The sequence below is a fragment of the Mesocricetus auratus genome, unplaced genomic scaffold (assembly GCF_017639785.1).
Source record: "Mesocricetus auratus isolate SY011 unplaced genomic scaffold, BCM_Maur_2.0 Super-Scaffold_100676, whole genome shotgun sequence".
Classification (NCBI taxonomy): Eukaryota; Metazoa; Chordata; class Mammalia; order Rodentia; family Cricetidae; genus Mesocricetus; species Mesocricetus auratus.
In genome coordinates, this window is record NW_024429266.1 from 142,435,956 (window position 1) to 142,458,949 (window position 22,994).

At 38.0% G+C, this 22,994-nt stretch overlaps 1 long non-coding RNA gene across 2 annotated transcripts in view; it reads right to left on the reverse strand.

The window, feature by feature from the left end:
• LOC121137275 overlaps positions 1 to 22,281 on the reverse strand; it is a 46,754-nt gene extending 24,473 nt beyond the window's left edge. For both annotated transcript variants that reach the window (XR_005874529.1, XR_005874528.1), the window contains exons 1-2: positions 22,218 to 22,281; positions 18,744 to 18,981 (exon numbers count right to left, since the gene is read on the reverse strand). This is a non-coding gene — a long non-coding RNA (uncharacterized LOC121137275). The remainder of the gene's footprint in view (positions 1 to 18,743; positions 18,982 to 22,217) is intronic.
• Between the last annotated feature and the right edge of the window lie 713 nt (positions 22,282 to 22,994).

Sequence of the window (22,994 nt, forward strand, 5' to 3'; positions counted from 1 at the left end):
TAATAAAAATTAACTAACACATCTAATAAAATGTTTTTAATCACAAACAATAACATATGTTGTGTTTTTCTATTATAAAATATGTCTAATATAGCACCCAAATTACATATAAATGTGATTTATGTATCCATATATTGTGGGTACATACAGATTTAGTACACTAGAGAATTACTTATGTGATATATAGATACATTTTTAGGTTATACCACCAATACATGAAAATGTAAAAACTGCTTCTGTATTGTTTATATATTTATATATTAATATTATTTATGTGGTCTCTGTCTCTTTTGTGTGTGTGTGTGTGTGTGTGTATGTGTAGTTCAGGAGAGTGCCAGATTCTGCAATTTTGGAGGCTAATTACTTGCCCAATGTGGGCCCTAGTAATCAAACAGGTGTCTATTGTAAGTGCAACACATGCTCTAAACTACCAAGCCATCTCGCTAAACTCTTCAGAATATGCTTGTTTACATTATAATGCCTCACACTAATTTCTTTTAACATGTTAGCACAGACCTATTTATATTTGTTGTTAAGTTATCTGTTTCCATTCCTTTGTATCTTAAAATAAGCTCAGGATATACTGTTCAAAATGTGAGTTCTTGTCAAATGTGCATTTTCATAATACATACATACATACATACACACATACATACATACATACACACACACTCAAAGTGTAAGAAATGAAACTACAAATTATATTCTGGTCTGATACTCATCTTTTCTAAAACAATTTCCTTCCAACTCCTACTATCTCTCTCCTACTGTAGTTTTATTTTTGCTAAACAAAAATACAAAATTGTCTTTGAAACCCTGCTCCGTGTTTCCGTAGTAAACACTACAATATAGACACAACATTTCTGAACTGATTCAAATTTGACATTTAATCTGTTCACCCCAAGAAAATCTGCTTTCTGATCTTCTCAACTTGAAAAATAAAACAGGCTAAAGTATATTGTTTTATGTTTTCCAAATTTTCACTATTACTCATTTTCCGGTAGGACACTCATTCTAATTTATGCTAGAAACATGTTTTCATAGAAGCTAATGAGAAAAGGAGTATAGTCATTACCCATAATCCATGCAATTACTGAGATGACTCCTTTTGACAGTGTTGCTTAGAAACGATAAGAAGATAGCTGCAAAAGACATGGCTGCAAGCTGTGTAGCTTCCTGGATATATGACCAACAACCCACCTTCTGATGCTATGTGCCAATGTTGAAGTCCAGACACTATGGTTAATAAACCATTCCTTAGAGTTGTGTATATGGCTCAGGCATGTGAAAGTTTGGTCACCTCAGTTTAGATTCCTCAGTCCCACTAAAAGCTGAGCATGGTTGGCATGTATTTGTAATCCTAGCACTGGGGAAATGGAGACAAAATTAAACCTGGGGCTCACTGGTCTATCAGTACAGGTAATCTGTGAGCCCTTGGTCCATTAAGAGACTTCCTTTCGTACAACAAGATGGATGACTCAGGGAATAAACCTGAGATTGACCATTGAATTCCCACCCAAACTCATAGACACATGCACCTCACCGGCAACACACATTTGCAACCAACCAAATACAAAAGTGAAAATAAAAATAAAATGTTTTCTGATCATTAGGAAAACAATATATATCCTTTAAGGTTAGAGTGTGAATCAAAGATGCATACAAAATTTTCTGAATGTCTACTCAATACATGATATTCACATAGTGTATCAAGGAGGAAAAAGCAACACTAGTTATCAGAACCTTGGTGTGGAGGAAAGCAAGGAAGTTGGAAAGATTACAGCTAACAGCCCTGAATTCAGTTGGCTGGGAGCAATAACAGTTCATGTTTTATGAGCTAGTAGGATGCTATAGTTGCTAATAATTAATTGCATATTTCAATAGCTATTAGATCAGATTTTAAATGTTCCCAAAACAAAGAAATCATAAATGTTTGAGATGATAGATGTGTCAATCACTCTTTCCTGAGCATTATATACTGACTACATGTATTGAATTTCACAGTATACCTCATAAATATGTATAGTTACAGTGTCAATTAAACATAAAGATTACATTTTAAGTGCATACATAACAAATTCTTACAAATCACTGAAAAGAAAATGAGCAAAGTTTCAAATTGGCAAACCATTAAAAAAGATACATTAATAGGCATTTGAAAATAGCTTCAATATTATACGCTTATGAAATTTCAAATTAAAACCATAATACACAGTACATTGTTAATTTTGAAACACAAAGTCAATGATTCTATTGACACTGATATAAATGAACATTTATTATTTTTACTTCTTTGAAATTGTTTTTGGATTTAAAGATATTTTAAGTCAATTATACATGCTAGCCACTCTACCCCTGAGCATGCTGCCTCTGAATCCCTTTATGAAACTGATCAAAAATGAAACTATGCACGGAGCATATTGTGTTAATTTGATGAATATGTATAATGTATAGTGACTAAATTAAAATAATTTCTATTTCCATATTTTGAGCATTTACCATTTCTTTGTGTTGGGAGCCATGGAACTCCTATTTATTTGTGAGCTACATGATAAATTGTCATGAAGTGTGGTGTCCTTACTACACTATAGAACACTAGGCAGCCTCCTTTTTATGACTGTGTTTTGAATCTGCTTTTCAGTATGTCAATCTGACCCTCCCTCCTCTCCTTGGCTTCTAATAGTCACTGATCTGTTCATTAGTGTTTTTCATACCAAAGCAAAACCAGAGATGCAAGAAATTTCCTCACCCCTGAGCATCACATAACATAAGCTGCTGCAGGTGGGTATCAAAACAACTGCTATTGGGAGGCTTCTGATCCTTCCAAGTGTGACACATCTCTTCAACCTCCATGTAAGTAAGCCTTAAGTGCATGTCTACAGGAACTCCACAAACAAGGCAGACTATAGTTAAATATTTAATGCAATAAGAATGTAAGAACCTTTTTAGCAAAGTCCTTACTTTGATTCTGGTTTGGTTTTACTTTTTGCTTAATTTTATTTGAAAATTCTATACATGTATATGCTATGTCTTGACCATATCTACTGACACCCTCTTAATTGTAGGAGTTATATAAAAATTACATAAGTGAATTTCTTTGCACTTTTAGATGAAGTGTAGTCTCTTCAACAATGCATTTTGCAACTGTACACTTGAGAATGAAACAAATATTGAAGCCCCTCCTGCAAGCCGTGAATGGAGAAATGATTTTCCACCCACTGTGTTCCTCTGCCTAACTTCAGACCTTAATACTGATTGGCACATGTTTTGTCTGACAAATAAAACAAGCCTGCTTTTTTGTTCATTTGGGGGTTGATTTGTTTGGCTTTTTTATTTTCAGCTCTTTGTTTCAAGCTAAAAGCTGAAGCTTTCTATCCTTGAAAAATGTTAGTATATTTCCTTTTAAAATATAAATTCATGGGGCTGGAGAGATGGCTCATCAGTCGAGAGCATTTGCTGCTCTTCTAGAGGACTTTAGTTCTGCTGCCAACTTCCACACCTGATAGATCACAACTGCCTGTACCTCCAGCTTCAGGGGATCCAGTGCCCTCTTCTGGTCTCTAAGGCACTGCACACACACACACACACACACACACACACACACACACACACACACACACACACACATGCACACTTGTGTTCATACATACACAATTTAAAATGAAAAAATCTTTTAAATTAGCAATTCATGGCTTCCTAATTCATCTTACAAGCTTTTGTTGGGCCAAGCACAGTGGCTCATTCTGCAATTTCAGCACTTGGGAAGTTGAGACTACAGAACTATGAATTTGAGATCAGTCAGACACCTGCCTGGCTCAAATACAAATGAAACCATCATTTGTCATCAACAACAGAAGTATTTATTGGGGAGTTTCTTTGTGCCAGATTCTATTTTATGTCCTTATAAACAAAATATGAGCCTATTCTCTCATGGCAGTTATATCCTAGGCAAGAAAAGTAGAATTACATAGGAGTCAACGATTAGCATCCCATTAACCTAGAAACTAACTTAAGTAGAAAAAGAGCAGAGTCCAGTAACAGGAAAAGCCTCTATGTTGAGTATGTGTAATGTGTGTGTGTGTGTGTGTGTGTGTGTGTGTGTGTGTGTGTGTGTAAAGGGGAAATAGTCTTCAAAAACAGCATCAGGAAAACTAATTCCAAAATATGGTGTTTTCTGGGACTTCAATAGGGCCAATTCAGTCATCAGAAGCAATAGAAGAGAACCCTAGAACAAGGAAGCAGCAGGTTGAAAAGTTCAGAGCCAGTAAAACGTGGAGGTGCTTAAGAATCAGCAAACAGGCAAAAAGATTTATATGATGTGAAGAGAAACCAGAGTATGGGGGTGCGGGAGGAGGGGAGGGAGAGGGAACTGGGATTGACATGTAAAACAAGCTATTTAAAATTTTAAAAAAAGTATAGATCTGCAAAAAAATAATAAATAAATAAAAAAGAGGAAGAGACTCCGGAAAAAAAAAACAATCAGCAAACAGAACTTTTTGCATCCAACTTGGTGAGCATTGGGGACACCCTCAAAGCGCAGGTCTGAAAGGCCTCTTGGGCCACAATAGCCAATTTGTGCTTCAGTTTTGGCGCCCTGGGAAACTGCCAAAGGCATTTGAGAAAAGTCAGAAGAGGTTGGGGTAGGACACTCAGAAGCCATAGTTGAAGCAGCAGCCCCAAATACAAAGTCATTAAGAAGAAATGTAAAAAAGGCCTGTTGGGTGACAGCAGAGGTAGCAGGACAGTTGACTGGGTTCTGACTTCCTTTCATTGCTGTGACACAAGCACTCTCAATGGCAGCAACTTAGTGGATGAAAAGCTTATTTTAACTCACAACTCCAGGTCTTGGTCCATCACCAAGGAAAGTCAAAGCAGAAGCTCAGAAAACTGTGCCTGCCATTCCACACAGTGTTACCTCCAACCAGGTAACTCACTTCACAGACAAGAAATACATGAGGAACCACAGAGGAATGCCACTTGCTCGCTTTAGGTTGTGCTGTTTAGAACATCAAACTAGCCGTTTTGTACTCCATATCCAGGAGGTCAAAACAGGTTGGAGAAATTGAACCAAGTTTGCTAGAGAAAGTGTGGGGATTGAATAGCACCGTGAGTGATGGGGAGAATTTAAACTAGTGAAAAGATTGTCCCAAGATGGAGAAAGCTGTCTGACTCAAAGTAGGGAGGTGGGAAGAACCAGAGTGAGCTGACTGACTGATGGGAGATAAACTTGGCGGGTCTAGCACACTCTGATTGCTTGATAGTGAAAAATAAGTGTTAATCAAAAGTAAATAATAGTAAATGGCAAATCAAGGAGTGCCTGGAGGTGACTGAAAAGTAATCCAAGCTTAGTGATGGCAGCAATATTCTGCCCTCACCTTTTAAAAAGTGTTTGGAAAGCAAAGGAAAGCTCAAATGGAGGAATTTAGGAAGAATTTGTAACTCTCTTGAAAAGTTACTCCCTGGCAGTGAAGAATCGCCTCAGCTGGTTTCAATATGCCCAACTATGCAGAGAAGCTAGTGCACTTCATGGGAATTGTTTTCAGGGTTCAGCCCACACCTAGAGGACAAATGCTAGTAAGATATTGTTTACCAGAATGGATAAAAGTACAGTGTTGCTATCTGAAAGAGAACTGAAAACTGGCTGAGACCATCATCAAATTTTTGTCTTGAGAGAAAAGAAGGAAGAAATAAAGGGAGGAGGGGGAGGAATAGAAGAAGGAAAAGCACAGTTAAGAAAAAGTTTATCAGTCTTGCCATACCTTTAAATCTTAACAATTTAGCTATTTTTAAATAATGCAAAATGTACAGTTAAGGGATGATGAGATGGCCCGGTGTTGACTCCTGCCACCAAGCCTGGTGATAAGAGTTTGTTCCCTAGTACCCAAATGGTAAAGGAGGAGAATCAAACCTTGGACATTTCCCTCTGATATCCACAGTGGCATGTAAATGCCTACACACACACAAACACACACACACACACACACACACACACTAATGTTTTTAAAAGATACAATTTATCAGAAAAATTTGATGACTCATTTTCTTCAAATTAAAACTTATTATGAATTCTAAAGAAGTAATATGTTCTGGAACCCAAATATCAACTTTAGGTCAATTATCTAAATGACATTTATACCTGAGTTCATGGGAGCTTACAGATTCGGAACCTACAGCTAGAGAGCCCGCATGGACTGATATAGGACCCTCTGCAGGAATATGACAGTTGTGTAGCTTAGTCTGTTTGTGGGGCTTCTAACAGTGAGATCAGGACATCTCCCAGGCACTTGAGCTGGCATTTGGGAACCTATTTTCCATGCATGGCCTGCCATGTCCAGCGTTGGTCCAGCCTCAACTTGATGTGACATATTTGTTGACTCCCATGGGAGGCCTGCCCCTTTCTGAATAGAGACTGAAGTGGAGCGGAGGGGGGGTAGATAGGATGTGGTGGGAGGGAACAGGAAGAGAGGAGGGAGGGTAAATTATGGTCAGTATGTTAAACAAATGAAAATTTTAATTGATAAAAGAAATTTACAAAAGGGCATTCTCTCTTAGAGATAAGCTGAGGTGGGGAAGGAAGTATTGTTGGTTAAATATTTGACACTGTTCCAGGCTCCATACACCCATTAATGAAGACAAGCAATACTGTAAAAGGTACACCACTCAGGAGTAAAAGTTGCTGATGTCAAGCATTTAGTGATTTCCCAATATATACATCAAGGTTACAAATCTGGAAGAAGACATTATCGCGTACTGTACATTAAGCCCTTTGCATTTGCAAGGTCTTCCTTGTATAGTTTCCTGCAGCCCTGCATATAAATGAATTGAAGTAGTTGAAGAATAATATTACTGTCTGATGGGTATTTTGTTATCAGACAGAATGTAAACACAAGGAAGGAATATTATGGATCCACAGAAAGAAAAGGACTCTTCATTCCAGAGTCTGCTCACAGCTTCTCACCAGATGAGGATCCAAAATTCTAACTCAAGTAACACTTGCATGAGGGTTGCTGACCTGAAGAGAATGTTTTTCTTTAGAGAAATATTTTCAAATGAGAATTTTAAAATGGTAACAAGCTGGGTCTAAGACCTGGTTTTATATGACCTCAGTATGGCCCTCATACTTCAATCAGATGTTCACTGCAAAACTCACAAGCAATTATATTGACTTAATAGTGAAGATTAATAGTGAGTGATCTCTAAACTTCCTGAAACTCTGAGATTGCAACTTATTCTCACCAAGTGCAATCCTGCCAATCACACTCAGTAACCACCCATGATATCATTTCCTTCCTACACCCACTTAAAGACAACAATCTTAAAATTAATGAAAACTGTGTACCCAGCTGTCACAAAGAAATGAAGTTTCACTCTCCTTTGAGAAGCTCACTCCCAACCTCTTGGATATGTATTATCCTTGCCTGACCTCATCTCTGTTGTTCTTTGATTATGAAATGAACCATAGGCTCATTATTTTTTTCTACATAGTGACACTGTTTGGGAAGGTTATGCAACTACAGGGGATGAGGCCTTGCCAGAGATAACTGGGGACAAGCAGTGATGCTTTGTATCACAGCCATACTCCTCCATTCCTTCATTCCTGTTTGTCTATGCATTGGGAAGCCAGGCTTCTGTCCCTGTAACCATACATTCCCTGCCTTTTGATGGACATTAACCCTCTCGAACAGTAAATCAAAATCAGCCCTTTCCCCTTAAATTGCCTTTGTTGGGGTATGATATCATAGAAAAAAGAAAATAGCTAAGATATACTCTCCAATTCTTTATTTTTTATTAAAATTTTAAAATTAAAAACAATCTTATTTTACATAGTGTTCCAAGTTCCCCCTCCCTTCTGTCCTCCCACTATCCCCATCATCTCCCCATCACACTGCCCATCCACTCCACAGAGAGAGTGAAGTCTCTCATGGGGGAATCATCAAAGTCTGTTACATCATTTGGTGGCAAGACCAAGAGCCTCCCCCTTGTATCTAGGCTGTGAGAGAGTATCCCTCCATAGGGAATGGGCTCCAAAAATTCAGTTAGTGTACTAGGCATAAATACTTGTTCTACTGTCAGTGGCCCTATAGACTGCCTAAGCCCCCCAACTGACATTCAGAGGGCCTAGTTTGGTCTTATGCAGGTTCCCCAGCTGTCAGTCTGGAGTTTCAATTTCTTCCATGCTTTAAAAACAATGTGTTCAAGATATCGTCTAGTGCTTCTGAGATGGCTCAGTGAGTAAAGACAATTACAGTCAAGACTGATGACCTGAGTTCCGTTGTGAAATCTTCCATGGTGGTAGAATAGATTCAACCTCTTTCACAGTGTCCTATGACCTCCACATTAGATTCTCTGGGATGACTTAAAAGCAAACAGGAACACTGTGGAAGTTATATGCAAATATGAAGTGATCTGATACAAGGGATGAGAGCACTGTTTATAGAGCTGCACCAAAACTTTGATGATTTGAGAAGTGGCCACACTCCTTCGCAACCAGCTCACATACCTATGCCACAGGGCTCCATAAACAGCCCAACTTCATATATTAAATTTATACAGAAAACACTTGAACCCAAGCCACCTGAGAGATGATCTACAAAGACCTTCTGTAGCCCTCATCACCCATGTATTAGTGATATGCCCCCCCAGTGCTTCTCCTATGCATTAACTCTGGACTCAGTGCATAAACCAAACTGCTTCTCTTGGATCACATAGTGTCAATGCTACATGAGCATTTAAAGATAACTCTTCCCAGTCACATTCTTGGTACTTAAGTCTCTATTTTCATCAAAATCTAATATCTCACAACTTAAACTGAAGTCACTGGGCCACTATATTTGACTTTCCAACACAAGGCTTTCAAAGTCAAGCCAGAATAATGTCTGTGAACTGAAAGATTGAAGAGTGATGAGTGACTGGAGAGTCAAATAAATCAGTTTAAAAGATGGGAAAGCTTTTAATGTTATGGGAGATTAATAGGTCATGAGTGAGTCAGAAGAGAACAAGGTGAGAGAGTTAGGACTGGCCAAGGAAAGATCTCAGGAACTCAAGCCATGCACATATTTTTTTAAATTCCATTTTGTAGTATAATTTATGTAGAAATTATTCAAGATGTAGTGTCATATTCAAAAGTAATTCCAGCAACTTAAGAAGTGGCAGGAGTGGGGAGTTCAAGACAAACCTAGGTTACATAGCAAGACCTGAGACCCACTGAATGAGAGGGAGGGACAGGATGAAAGGGGAAAGAGAGAGATAGAGAGATGGGGGAGAGAGAGAGGGAAAATATAATCAGACACAGAGAGAGACAGAAAGGCAAAAAGAAGAGATTAATTATTGTAGGCTTTTAAATGTGGATAAATAAATGATGGTGTCACATCAAATGTATTCATACAGGACATTTTCTTACAGCGCATTACTAGCTCCTTGCAATCCCCCATTTACTTTATTAAAAATACACAATTTGTAAAAATTTTTACTTATGGGCAAGTGTGTAAGTGAGTCCATATGAATGCACATGTGTGCAGATGCAGGTGGAGACCAAAAAAGAGCATTAATCCCCCAGAGCTGGAACTACGGATGGTTGTGAGCCATCATGTGGGTGCTGGGAACAGAGAAACCCCTTCTTCTACAAGAACAGCCAGTGCTCTTAATAGCTGGCCCAACTTGCTAGCTCTCAAATCTCATCATTTTATTTTATCAACTACGCAATTGGTTATTTCTTCTCATGTCCTCCTCATTGGCTGTCTTTAAATCTACCATATGAGACACAACTGCCAGTGATCTTTAATTTTAACTATTTTTAACACGATGAAAAAGCATAATTCTTAAATCCATCCTTGCTCTTTCCACATTTATTTTCTTTTATGTGTTTATTGGCACACCCTGAAAAAGTTATCAGGTGTCAAAAAAGATGTTTGTTTCAACTCTCAAACCTATTTGGAGAACCCAGGAGTCACCTGTCTTTTAACCACACCAGTGTTTATCACATATCTGACTCTGTTTTCCTGGTTGAATTCGTTTCTTGTATCATTGTTCTTTAATCAAAGGAAATATCTTAGCAAAAACTTCAAATCAGGTGCACTTTCTGCACATCCTCTACATTTTCCTCCTTTGAGAAATCATGGTACCATTGCATTTTTGAAAGCTGCTTTTACTGGGTAGAAATTCCAGATGATCGCAATGCTCTTCTAGCCCTTTAAAAATGCTGAACTATTTCTTGCTGAACTCAGGGGTTTATGATGAGGAATCTGCTGTCCGTCAATAAGAAATTTCTTCTAGATAGCATACTATTTCTCTAACTGCTATCAAGATATAGTTCTTTGTCCATAATTCTTAGTGGTTTGGCTATGGCATAATGTTTGTGGTATCTATATTTTGTTTACAGTTCAATGATATTACTGAATTATTTATTGCCTACAGAGTTAAACAATTTTGGGTTTATTTCATCTTTTTAGGTATGAAATGGTGTGCTTTTTTCTTTTAACCTCTCTTCCTAGGATTCTACATAAACACCATATCTCTCGCTATATCTCCACAGGTCCTTGAGCATAGTGGAGTTCTGTAGATTTTACTAATTTACTTTTTCTGTGCTTTCAAATTTAAATGTATGTATAATTAATTTTAATTGAAATATAACTGTATCACATCCACCCTTTACTTTCTTCCATCTAATTCATCCCATGTCAACACTGCACTGTCTCTCAAGTAACACTAACTGACTCACTAAGTTATAATATATACATATATGTATATATATACATATATATATAAACTTTAAAAATTTTAATGATTCAGCCTATGTTTACCAAATCTTTTGTATCTCTTTTTTATTCTTTTTACTAAATTCATATATCTATTAAACCTACTTCATGAATTTTAATTTCTTCCAGGTTTTTACTAACTTGAGGAACATTTTAATGAACATGTATCAATGATTTTAGCTGAGTTAGCTGATTCTTAATTAATGGGGGAATACCATTTTAAGACAAATTCAAGGAAATTTGGTGAGGTAGATTGTTTTACTGGAAATTTTGAACGTTTGTATTTAGAATAACATTTCTGATTTAAATAAATTTAAATTATCCTCCTGGAAAATGAACTATAATTTTGGGGTTATCTTTTTCACACATTTTTTACATTGCTGTCAAACAAAATGTCCACAATATGTGAACAAAAGTTTCCAGAAGAAAGGACACACCTATACTAAAGAGTCTATGAGACTGATTGTGGGAAGTTGGAATGTTGCAGATCCAGAGTCAAGTTATATTGGCCCCCCAACTCACTCATTCATCGTCCACTTCTGCAAGTGACCAACATTCTTTCAACTATCAGATAAAAACTTTGGAATACAAACACTTAACAGACAAGGAACTTTTAACAACTCCAAAGTCAAGAATGGCATCTGCTGCACTTAATAATCTACCTGTTATCCCCACCAAAGTGTTTGGAAAAATGCCTTGATTTATGACTTTCTCCTGTCACGTGACTACAAAATTTCATGTGACCAGTTCCATCACAGAGCATACTATTTGAGACAACTGTAATTACATTACCAGGGAATAGTCCCACATATTTGGTGGGAGGATAAACTTCACTCTCTATCTGTGCATGTGAGGACTCTGTGGGTGTGCTGGAACACATCCATACATATGAACACATGTGTGGAAGTCAGAAATCAATAAAGGCTCAACTGTTGTCTTCCTTGTCTTGTTGTTGTTTGTCTTGCTTTGTTTTTTGATAAAGATTTCTCACTGGTTCTTAACTTTTATTTAAGGGTATTTTTCAGCCATTGAGCCCAGGAACCCAGTATCCTTTCCTTCCCAATCACTGAAATTGTGTGAGTGTGCCACCATGACATCTTTTCTTATTGTCTTTGTTGGTGGGGGGGTGTTGCTAGGAATTGATGCTAATTCTTACCTTTGCAAAAGGTGCACTTTGCTAACTGAGCTATACATTTTTCCATTTCCCACTAACTTCCACTAGAGTTATCAATCTACTTACATTACTCCCAAATTTCTGACAAAAATATCTTCACATCAAAAGAACAAAACAGAAAATGAAGTTATTGGCTAAATAATAAATATTGAAAACTACATAATCCCATATAGAAAGTCTAGAATTTATGCAATTATCAGCAAATAAATTATAGGTACTATCTATCTATATTGTCTAGCACCATGTCAAGGAGGTCACCCTCATTTTATCTATGGGTATAGAAAAATTCAGATTCAAAAGATTAAAGTGAACTTGTTAAAATTCTTGGAATGATTGAGGTCTCCTATGTTATTTCTGGGATTTTCTCTTGTCCTGCTTTTGCTGAAGTTGCTCAATTGAATGCTCTCATTTTCATGCTATTGTAGTCATGGACAGAAAATAAGTCCTTTTCTTTCCTTTTTTGCATGACACAAAAATAAAACAAACTTTGTTGTGCAAACTTCATTGAAAGTTAAGATGGAAAGTTTTCCATTTCAAATGAATCCCAAGCAATTCATAGTCCCAGAATGACACTTTACCTCCTCCCCTCCTCAGTAGCCTTTCCTCTTTTCTTTTCTCGCTAATCAAACTGAAATGCCTTTGAAAAAAACAGTAATCACTCAGTGACTTCGAATTTTACCTTTCACTTAACAGATGATTCAAAAGTATATTAACGAAAATTTGATATTTCCTCTAAGCAAATTTCTACCCAATGATTGAAATTTTAAATATGATTCTCTTTTCACTTAAAACATTAATACTTTAAAAGCATCTTCAACAAATGGTGCTGGCATAACTGGAGACTGGCATGTAGAAGAATGCAGATCGATCCATGTTTATCGCCATGCACAAAACTTAAGTCCAAATGGATCAAAGACCTCAACATAAATCCAGCCACACTGAACCTCTTAGAAGAGAAAGTGGGTGGTACCCTTGAACGAATTGGTACAGGAGACAGCTTTCTGAACATAACACCAGTAGCACAGACAGTGAGATCAACAATTAATAAATGGGACCTACTGAAACTGAGAAGCTTCTGTAAGGCAAAGGACACAGTCAGCAAGACAAAAAGGCGGCCCACAGAATGGGAAAAAGTATTCACTAATCCCACATCTGACAGAGGGTTGATCTCCAAAATTTACAAAGAACTCAAGAAGCAAGTCTCCAAAACATCAAAGGACCCAATTAAAAAGTGGGTTGCAGAACTAAATAGAGAGTTTTCAATAGAGGAGTCTAAAATGGCTGAGAGGCACTTGAGAAAGTGCTCAACATCCTTAGCCATCTGGGAAATGCAAATCAAAACAACTCTGAGATACCATCTCACTCCTGTCAGAATGGCTAAAATCAAAAACACCAATGACAATTTATGCTGGAGAGGATGTGGTGAAAGGGGGACACTCCTCCATTGCTGGTGGGAGTGCCAACTGGTTCAGCCACTTTGGAAAGCAGTATGGAGATTCCTCAGAAAAATGGGAATAAACCTACCACAAGACCCAGCAACTCCACTCTTAGGCATATATCCAAAAGATGCCCATTCATACAACAAAGATGTCTGTTCCACTATGTTCATAGCAGCTTTATTTGTAATAGCCAGAACTTGGAAGCAACCTAGATGTCTCTCAACCAAAGAGTGGATAGAGAAAATGTGGTACATCTACACAATGGAGTACTATTCAGCAGAAAAAAATAATGGAATCATGAGATTCGCAGGCAAATGGATGACACTAGAAGAAACCATCCTGAGTGAGGTAACCCAGTCACAAAAAGAGAAACATGGCATGTACTCTCTCATATATGGATTTTACACATAGATCTGGGGAGTGCCAGCCTACAATCCTATGGCCAGAGAGTCTGGGAAACAGAAACTTCATTTAGTGGCTGATCGAAGAAGAGGCAGACTCCCTCGGTTAAGTACTGAGCTGAAGTCAAGAAAGTCAGTAACAGAGAGGGAGGACTGATGATCAAAGGGATTAAGGCTGGGCTGGTTTATCCCCCCAGAAACAGCTGACCAGACAAAGATTAACTCTTGAATCCCAGGCTGATGCCTGGGAATCCAGCATGGGACTGATCAAGACCCCCTGAATGTGGGTGTCAGTGAGGAGGCCTAGGTAATCTATTGAGCCTTGGGCAACAGATCAGTACCCATCCCAAGTATACACACGGACTTTGGACTCCCATCCAACAATGTGAGGTGCACTCTCACCCTGAACTCTTGGGGAAGGGTCTAGGCCCTGCCCTATATGAAATGACAGACTATGGACACCCCCATGTAGGGCCTCACCCTCCCTGGGGGAATGAGGGGATAACGGGGGGGGGGGGGCACGGTAGGAGGGGAGGGAAAGGGAGAGGGACCTGGAACTGACTTGTGAAGCAACCTTTTTTCTTATCTAAATTTAAACTGGAAAATAAAAAAAACATTAATACTTTAATTAGTGGTTTCAGTAGCAAATGTTGTGGTTGGGAGGATTCTTTATACCTCAACTGATTCTACTCAGCCATCAATCCCAACACACCAATTAAGAGCAAGAAATAAGAAAGTAGCGATTATTTCATGGCTACATTGACAAACAAACAAGTGTAGGAGTGCAGCCCCTTCAAAACCAGTTTTGGAGCTCTGAGAAGAGTTTTGGTAGAATAAGAATTATGGCAGGGGCCAAGAGTCATACATAATTGAGCACTTCTACTCAAGTTTCCATCCCTCCCACCCTTTCTCCACTCACATTCTGTAAGGAGATCCAATAACTTTGTACTGTCACCCAAGGAGATCGTCATGGTTCTTACAAATGCTCTCCAGCACACAGCCTCTTCTTCATACTTAAATGTTATTTTAAAGGAGAGAACAGTCTTGCTTACTCAGTATTACTTGGGGATAGTTTCAATCTCTTGTCACAAAGACAGTACTTAATCTATCCTCTAGTTCCTGAAACCCACAGGAACAAGAGAAAAAGTAATGTGCAATGACTCAGCTCTGTGCCTTCATCCTTCCAGAGTTGTGGGAGGTAAAGCCAAGTAAGAAGTACTGGATTAGTCAGGTTCTCTAGAGCAAAAAAAACAGATGAATGCTGTATTTTTAATGTATATTAAGATGGGATTTGTTAGTTTTTTTAAATGACTGCTTTATACCTGACAGGCCCAGAATCCTATAATTGTTCAATCTATGAAGCTGGATGTCTCAGCAGTCAAAATCTGGTGATGAATGCTGCTGGAAAACAGGTGGTCTTCACTCTATGCTGGAAGACTTAAGAAGCTACTTATAACATCTGTGAAGGAATAGAGCCTTGGCAGCAACCAGGTGGATGATCTTGCCATTAAGGGTGAAGTCAAAAGGCAGAATTACAAAGTTTCTTTCTTCTATTTCCTCACATATGGTCTGACACTGGAATATGCTGCCAACATTTAGAGTGAGTCTTCCCATTTCAAATCTACAAGGATGATCCCGCTGAGACTCCTAGCAATAGTGGATACATAGAGTGAACTGGCCTTCTGCGATCAGATTGGTGAGTACACCAATTGTCATCAGAGAGCCTTCATCTAGTAACTGATAGAAACAGATAGACACCCACTGCCAAACACTAGGCCTCTGTTGGGCAATCTTGCTGAAGAGAGAGAGGAAGGATTGTAGGAGCCAGAGTCATCCAGGAAATCACAAGAAAATCCACAGAAACAACTAATCCTAACTCATAGGCACTCCCAGTGTTTAAACCAACAACTGGAGGCCTACATGGGACTGACTTACACCCTCTACATATGTGGACAATTGGGTAGCTTTTTCTACTTGTGAGATTTCTAACAATGAAAGCAGAGGCTGTGTTAACATTTTATCTGCCTCTTGTGAACTGGATTACTTTTTTCAGCCTTAATAAGAGGGGGAGTGCTTAGTCTTACAGCAACTTGAGATGCCATCTTTTGTTGATATCCACGGAAGACCTGTCCCTCTCTGAACAGAAACAGGGGAGAAGTGGATTTTTTTGGGGGGGGGCTAGAAGAGATGGAGGAAGTCAATGGAAGGAGAGAAGGGAGGGGAAACTTCGGTCAGGATGTAAAAAAATGATATAAATAAATAAAAGAAAATCCCTGATAGATGTGACCAGTGTCCTGCCTGTTAGATGATTGCAGATACAGTCAAGTTGACAACCAAGATAAACCATTAGAGGAACAAACACAAAATGAAGACAGAGATACAGGGTTTCAACCATGCTTTGAGTTGCTTTTATGTTCCTTTTTTAATTCTGCCTTGACTCCTTCCTGTCAGTGAATAAGGCTGCTTCTTCCTTTGTTCAGGAAAAGGTTAAAGTTGGGATAAAATATACAGTCTTCCAAACACAGTATAAGTAGTCACCTGAGAATTTCTTCATAAAGATAAACAACATTTCAATGTACTGCATATATGCAATATTTAATGGATTGGCACAGAAGTATATTTTAAAAACCATGTGGAACAGAACATCCAAATTCTAAATCCTGTTGAAGCAAGTGCCATTTTCAGGGTAGGGCTCAGATCTCTGCAAAGAATTTGTTCATACATTATTGTTGCTTTATTGTATTTTGCTTAACATGGAACTCCTTGAGCTACTTCTGATTCTCCAAGATCTATGTTTCAGTGGCTAGGAAGATGAGTAGACAGTTAAGAGTGCTTACCTCTCTCTAAGTATACCCAATTTCACATTCAAGCCCTCATATCAGGTGGTGCTCAAGAGCACTCAACTCCAGTTCCAAGATGTCAGACATTGGACACCGTCTTTCAGTCCTCATGGGAACACATGAACATGTACACACACACACACACACACACACACACACACACACACAAAGGGAGAAACACATGCACATACACGCATAGAATTAATCTCTCCAGTGTTATTTATCTCAATCATAGGCTTTCCTTTCTTTTGTTTTTTCTTTCTTTCTTTCTTTCTTTCTTTCTTTCTTTCTTTCTTTCTTTCTTTCTTTCTCTCTCTCTTTTTTCCAGAATAAGACAGCAGATACCAGGAGAATACATTTGCAGGAGAATAGCCCTTACCATCACAGAGAAAGAAATACTAGCTGAGGAACAGAAGGAAGAGACCATAGACACAGATTCCCAACATTTTCACTTGGGGTAGAGCCATCATTTTTTCCTCTGCCATTTAAACCACGTGTGCTGCAAAGTCAAGTGTGTGTTACAATATATAGATTTCTTTCACAGTTTAAACACACTGGCATTTCTTTAGTACTTTTTGAGTAGTTTGAGATATACTGTGGTTGTCATTTAAAATCTGTCTTCTCTGGGACTGAAAGGTCTTCCTAGTAACACTTCAGTGTGCTTGCTCACCCCCAAGAGTCGGGCTGGTAAACCGAGGACACAGCACTGTGGATTTGAAAAGACTCTGAAAAAGAAGCATATTCCCAAGACTGGATGAAGTTCAAGGGGAATGTTGGCTACGTACAAATAAATGATGAACTTTAGGTCTGGGTCCTAGCTCTATTATGATGAACAGAAGCAAACTTTACAAACTTGTGGGTTTTTTTTCAAGTTTTATATTGTTGGAGAATTAATTATTTTACAAGGATGTAACGAAAATGAAAGAAAAGCTTTGTAAAACTTGAAATGAACATAACAACCTCAAACTAGAATCATAAGTGTTACCAATCAGTGTTACAGCGTGAACCCCAATAAGTCAAATTTGGCCACCCATCAATTGTAACTGCCAGATTAACAATAAGTAGAAAAAAAGAGGAAATACATCAGTGTAGCCATATTGGAAAGAACCACAAAGAAATCTAATGCCCTATTCCACCAGTCCGTATTCAGAGTCCTGAATAAGATGAAAATTTTAATACAGGGACAGGGATATGCACATGTGAGCAGTCCTAGTGAAGGTATGGTTTTGCCCACCATTTACTCATCATTTTCCTGGCTTCAGTCTAATCCTGTAGACTCATCTGAGAAGTTACAAATCTCTTTCTTAGAGACAAGTGCCTGGCAGGTGCCCCTCCTCCTCCAAATACCAGGATTCTAGGAATATTATCATTACTTGGGGTCTAGTTTTTCAAGTTTGATAGTGAAATTGAGAGACACAAGTGTCTCTTTAGAATAGCTTAATTTATGCCAAGATGGCTGTTCAAGTACTGATTGAAATTAACAAAGGGGTAACAAAAGGGAGATGAAAAATCATATCAAGCATAGAACCCAGGAGATGGCTCTGCTCACATACCACATATGTGATGTGATGGCTGTTAGATATATATGAAGGCATATGGAAAATAAGACTGGAAGTAAATCTAAAACAGAAGAATGCTTCTTCATGGAAAAGAGATAATAAGTGATTCTACAATAATTCAGAAAATCAATAACTTTTATTTTAACCCATGAAAAAGTTAAGACCTAGATTTCTTTTTATTATTATTATTATTATTATTATTATTATTATTATTTATTTTTAAGTTTAAATTTAGATTAGAAACAAGGTTGCTTCACAAGTCACTTCCAGGTCCCTCTCCCTTTCCCTCCCCTCCTCCCGTGCCCTCCCTCCAACCTCCCCATTATCCCCTCATTTCCCCAGGGAGAGTGAGGCCCTCCATGGGGGTGTCCATAGTCTGTCATTTCATCCAGGGCAGGGCCTAGACCCTCCCCCAAGATTTCAGGGTGAGAGTGCATCTCACATTGTTGGATGGGAGTCCAAAGCCCGTGTGTATACTCAGGATGAGTACTGATCTGCTGGCCAAGGCTCAATAAATTTCTGAGTCATAAAGAAAGTGTGAGGTGATAGGACAATTGAAGGGTATAGCATACTAACCTTCTTTGCTTGATTAGGAACAACTGGAAATGAAGCCAAGCCATCTCAAAAGCAACTGGCTAGTGTGATGGTTTTAGTTGCCACATGACACAATCTAAAATCACCAGAGAAGAGAATCCTAATATAGATCAGGATGGTCTGTGGGCATGTCTGTGGGAAATTTTCCAGATGCATTGATTGGTGTAGAAAGACCCAGCCTACCATGGTTGGCACAATTCCTTAGGCAGTGGATCATGAACTGTTAAGAGCAAAAAAATAGAACTTGTTACTAGACATGTATTCATCTATAGTCTTGGATGTATATGTGAAGATGTACTTCTAACTAGATGTTTCACTATGACTTCCCCACAATGATGGACTGTAACCTGGAACTGTAAGCTGAATAAATCCATTCTTTTCTAAGTTGCTTTTTTCTCAGGGTATTGTTGTCATAGCAACAAAAAGAAACTATAATAGCAAGGGAGTGAGAGCAACCAAAGAACAGTACAGAATATCAGAAGCACAGAAACATATCTCAGCCCATCTGTGCTCTTCTAGGAAGAGTAGACACATATGTGAGAAGGAATAATTCAGGGATATTCTCAGAATTTAATGCTGAGACGTAAAACGCATTCACTGCCAAGGAATGATTTGGGAGATACAGAAACATTGACCAGGAATGAATTCTTTTTTGTTTTTTGTTCTTTTTTTTTTTTGGTTTTTCGAGATAGGGTTTCTCTGTGGCTTTGGAGGCTGTCCTGAAACTCGCTCTGTAGACCAGGCTGGCCTCGAACTCACAGAGATCCGCCTGCCTCTGCCTCCTGAGTGCTGGGATTAAAGGTGTGCGCCACCAACACCCGGCTGACCAGGAATGAATTCTATCTCGGGAAATAGCTGAGTCAGTAATGAGTTCACCATGCCATCAGGAAGACCTGACATCTATCTCCCTAGACCCTCATAAAAGAGATATGCTTGCAATACACAGGTAAGATTTCAATGATCTAACATATATATATATATATATACATATTTATGCATAAGTACACACTGAAAAAGGAAAAAATCAATTTAGAATAATGGATGAGACTATAGAATGTAGTATGTCCTAATTGGGGTTACAATTATTATGATAAAACACCAAAAGAAAGTTGGGGTAGAAAGGGTTTATTTGGTTTAGACTTCCACATCTTAAATTTATTATTGAGGAAGTCCAGAACCATGAAGGCAGGAGTGTTGAGGCTACAGAGGAGGGTTGCTTACTGGCTTGCTCAGCCTAGTTTCTCATAGACCCAGAACCACCATCCCAATGATATCCAGCTACAAGAAACTGGGTCTCCCCCATCAATCACTAATTTAAAAAATATCCTACAGCTTGTGGAGGCATCTTCTTGAGGTTCCTTTCAGCTAATACAGCTGATGTTGAATTGATAAAAAAAACTAACCAGCACACAGTACAGAAATGCACAAAATACATAATTTAAGGAAATAAACAATTGACTACTTTAAACAGTATAGTAGAGGTGAACAGTAACTGAGAAAAAAATTGAAATGTAAGGACAAGAATGTGACAGATATTTATTAGAGGCTTGTAATATAAAAATATCAATCTGGGTAAAAAAAATTCCTAGAATAAATGAAACAAGTAATTTTTAAATATAAAATGACAAAAGATGTGAGATTAAAATAAAGAGAATAATTTAAAACAAGAAAACTGAAAGCAAAAGCTTTAATTTTCATGTAGTAATTTGTCGAGAAAGAGGATAAGGAAATCTCTTATAGGAGACTTGGTGTGTAGCTCAACAGTAGAGTTTGTCTATTATTTATAATGACTTATATTTGATACCCTTTGCCACAAAATCAGAAGAGAAAAGAATGCATGAAAAATCTAAAATTGAGAGTCTGAGACATATTTCAAATTGTGCAAATTTGCGTCAATAGTCAAATTACTAATTTAACATTTGTCTTTCTATGAGATGGTACATCAAACATGGGAGATACTTTGTTATACTGTCAATACTAACCTCAGACACTAGCTATTTTCCACTTCACTTTGGGAAGCATCAATCTGGTCTTTAAACCCCAAGATGAAGTGGGTCTTCTCAGGAAAGAGATATAGCTTCCTTTGCATGAGAGGTATATCCAAGTACCCTCACTAACATTTCATGGGTAGATTTGAAAGGGGAAGGAAGTGTCTCTGAGAAAAACAAATGAATCCCTGGGTAATTATTATACAATATACCTGACTTTTTAAAAGAGTTTTGACCACTGCTGATGTTGGGAGTTAAATTATCTAAATGGGAAAGAAACACATTGACTAGAAAATACTCTTGCCTTAACAAACAACACTTTGAGCCCCAAATCTACGTCTGAGTTTGTCAAGATGGAAACTTACCTATTCATATCACAACCATAGTCAAGAATAGGAAGAGTGCATACATGCTAACTTAGTTTTTATTTTCTTTCTGGTGCTCAGCTTGATTTATCCACTCTTAGGATTACCTGCCTACTGAATAGTGTCACCCAGTCAACTAAGTCTTCGCACATCAAATTACTTTATAAGACAATACCTGGAAGAAACGCCAAAAAGGCCCATCCAAGGTAGAAAATTCTTCATTGAGACTCTCTTCCAGGACTCTAGTTTGTGTCAGCTTGGTAATTAAAGCTAACCATCACAGATGGTGGATAAAGGAAGTGGATCAAAAGGCATCTCAATAGCCTTGCCTTAAAATGAAGAAATTCCACAGGGAACTGATGTCATTCAACAGGATATACCAGCTTCTCTGAACAACTTTTGGGTTAACACCATAGAAATTAAATTCTGTCAGATTCAGATAAGAACATTAAAACATTATGAGAAAAGATTTGGATCTATAAAAAAGTCAACAAAAACCAATAATAGCAATGAGCCAGAGAATTTCCAGATTCTGATCCCTGTAAATGCAGTTTTAAAATATAACTCCCAACACAAGCAAGAGAGCTAAGTTGACACAGGGTTTTGAAAGGAGATGGTCTTGTGTTTGATTCCCAGAATCCACAATAGATATACAGATAGATAGATAGATAGATAGATGGATGGATAGAGAGATAGATAGATAAATTAAGAAAAACTACCAAGCTTTTACAGGCACATTCTTGTAATCTTAACTCTGGGAAGCTGAAGACAAGCAAACTCCTGGAGCTTGCTGGCCAACCTGTAGAGTCTACTTAGTAAGATCCAGGCCATTGTAGAAGGCCTTGTTGCAAAACACAAATAAACAGCAAAATAGAAGAAAAATTGGTAATGATGCCTGAGGTTGTCTTTTGGCAACCTTATATATAACAATGGCAAACACACACACACACACACACACACACACACACAAACACACACAAACACACACAGAGGGATAATATGGTCCCTTAAATACTTTGACATCCCTACCATTGTGACAGTCAGATCATATTCTCACATTAACCTAGATATTTAAGTTGATCATGGCAAAGGTCATATCATACCGGCATCAAATTTTCTTCTACCTTAGGAATTTTGTATCTTACTTCTTGTGCTTCAGTTTAGAACTCCACTACTTTGGCACTCCATAGCTCCGTCAATACCCCTCTCTGCATTGTGACTTCATAATGAACACAGGTGAAGAATAAAGATAGTAGTGAGTCAGACCTGCCATCACAGGACAAAGAAAAAAAGCCACGAGTATATTTTTAACATTCTTTTAATGGATTTTCTGATAATGAAGGAAAAAGAAATCTTCCCACTGACAAATCTTCAAAAACTACACCTTGTTTTTTATTTTGTCTCCTAGAGAGATATGGCCTAGAGTCAAGATGCAAACTGTTTTGCAGCAGTGACTAATAGGCTGGTCAGTCATCTAATTAAGAAAGAGCAGTAAGAGGATTTTTGTGGTAAGGAGGCTTAGGGGGAAGAGGATGTGGCTAACAATCAAGGAGTGAACTCAGATGAGAGGAGCATTAAAAATCACTGGTTCATGACAACATACATCAAAAAATATAAATAAGAATAAAAACTAAATCTTTTATTCTAGATTCGTGATCCTTAAAAAGTGTCTTACAGCACATAAAACTGTACATATGCACAAAGGCTGGTATTGTTCAATACTAGTATATACTTAGTAGGAAAAGATAAGCCACTATAGATGGACTTTATCCTCCTTTTCCAGCCAAGCCAGTTTTCTCGATGAACTTAGAGTCAAGAGAAGGGTGAGAGAGATGCTTGTTGTTCTTGTAAAGGACCTGAGTTTGGTTCCTAGTACCCAT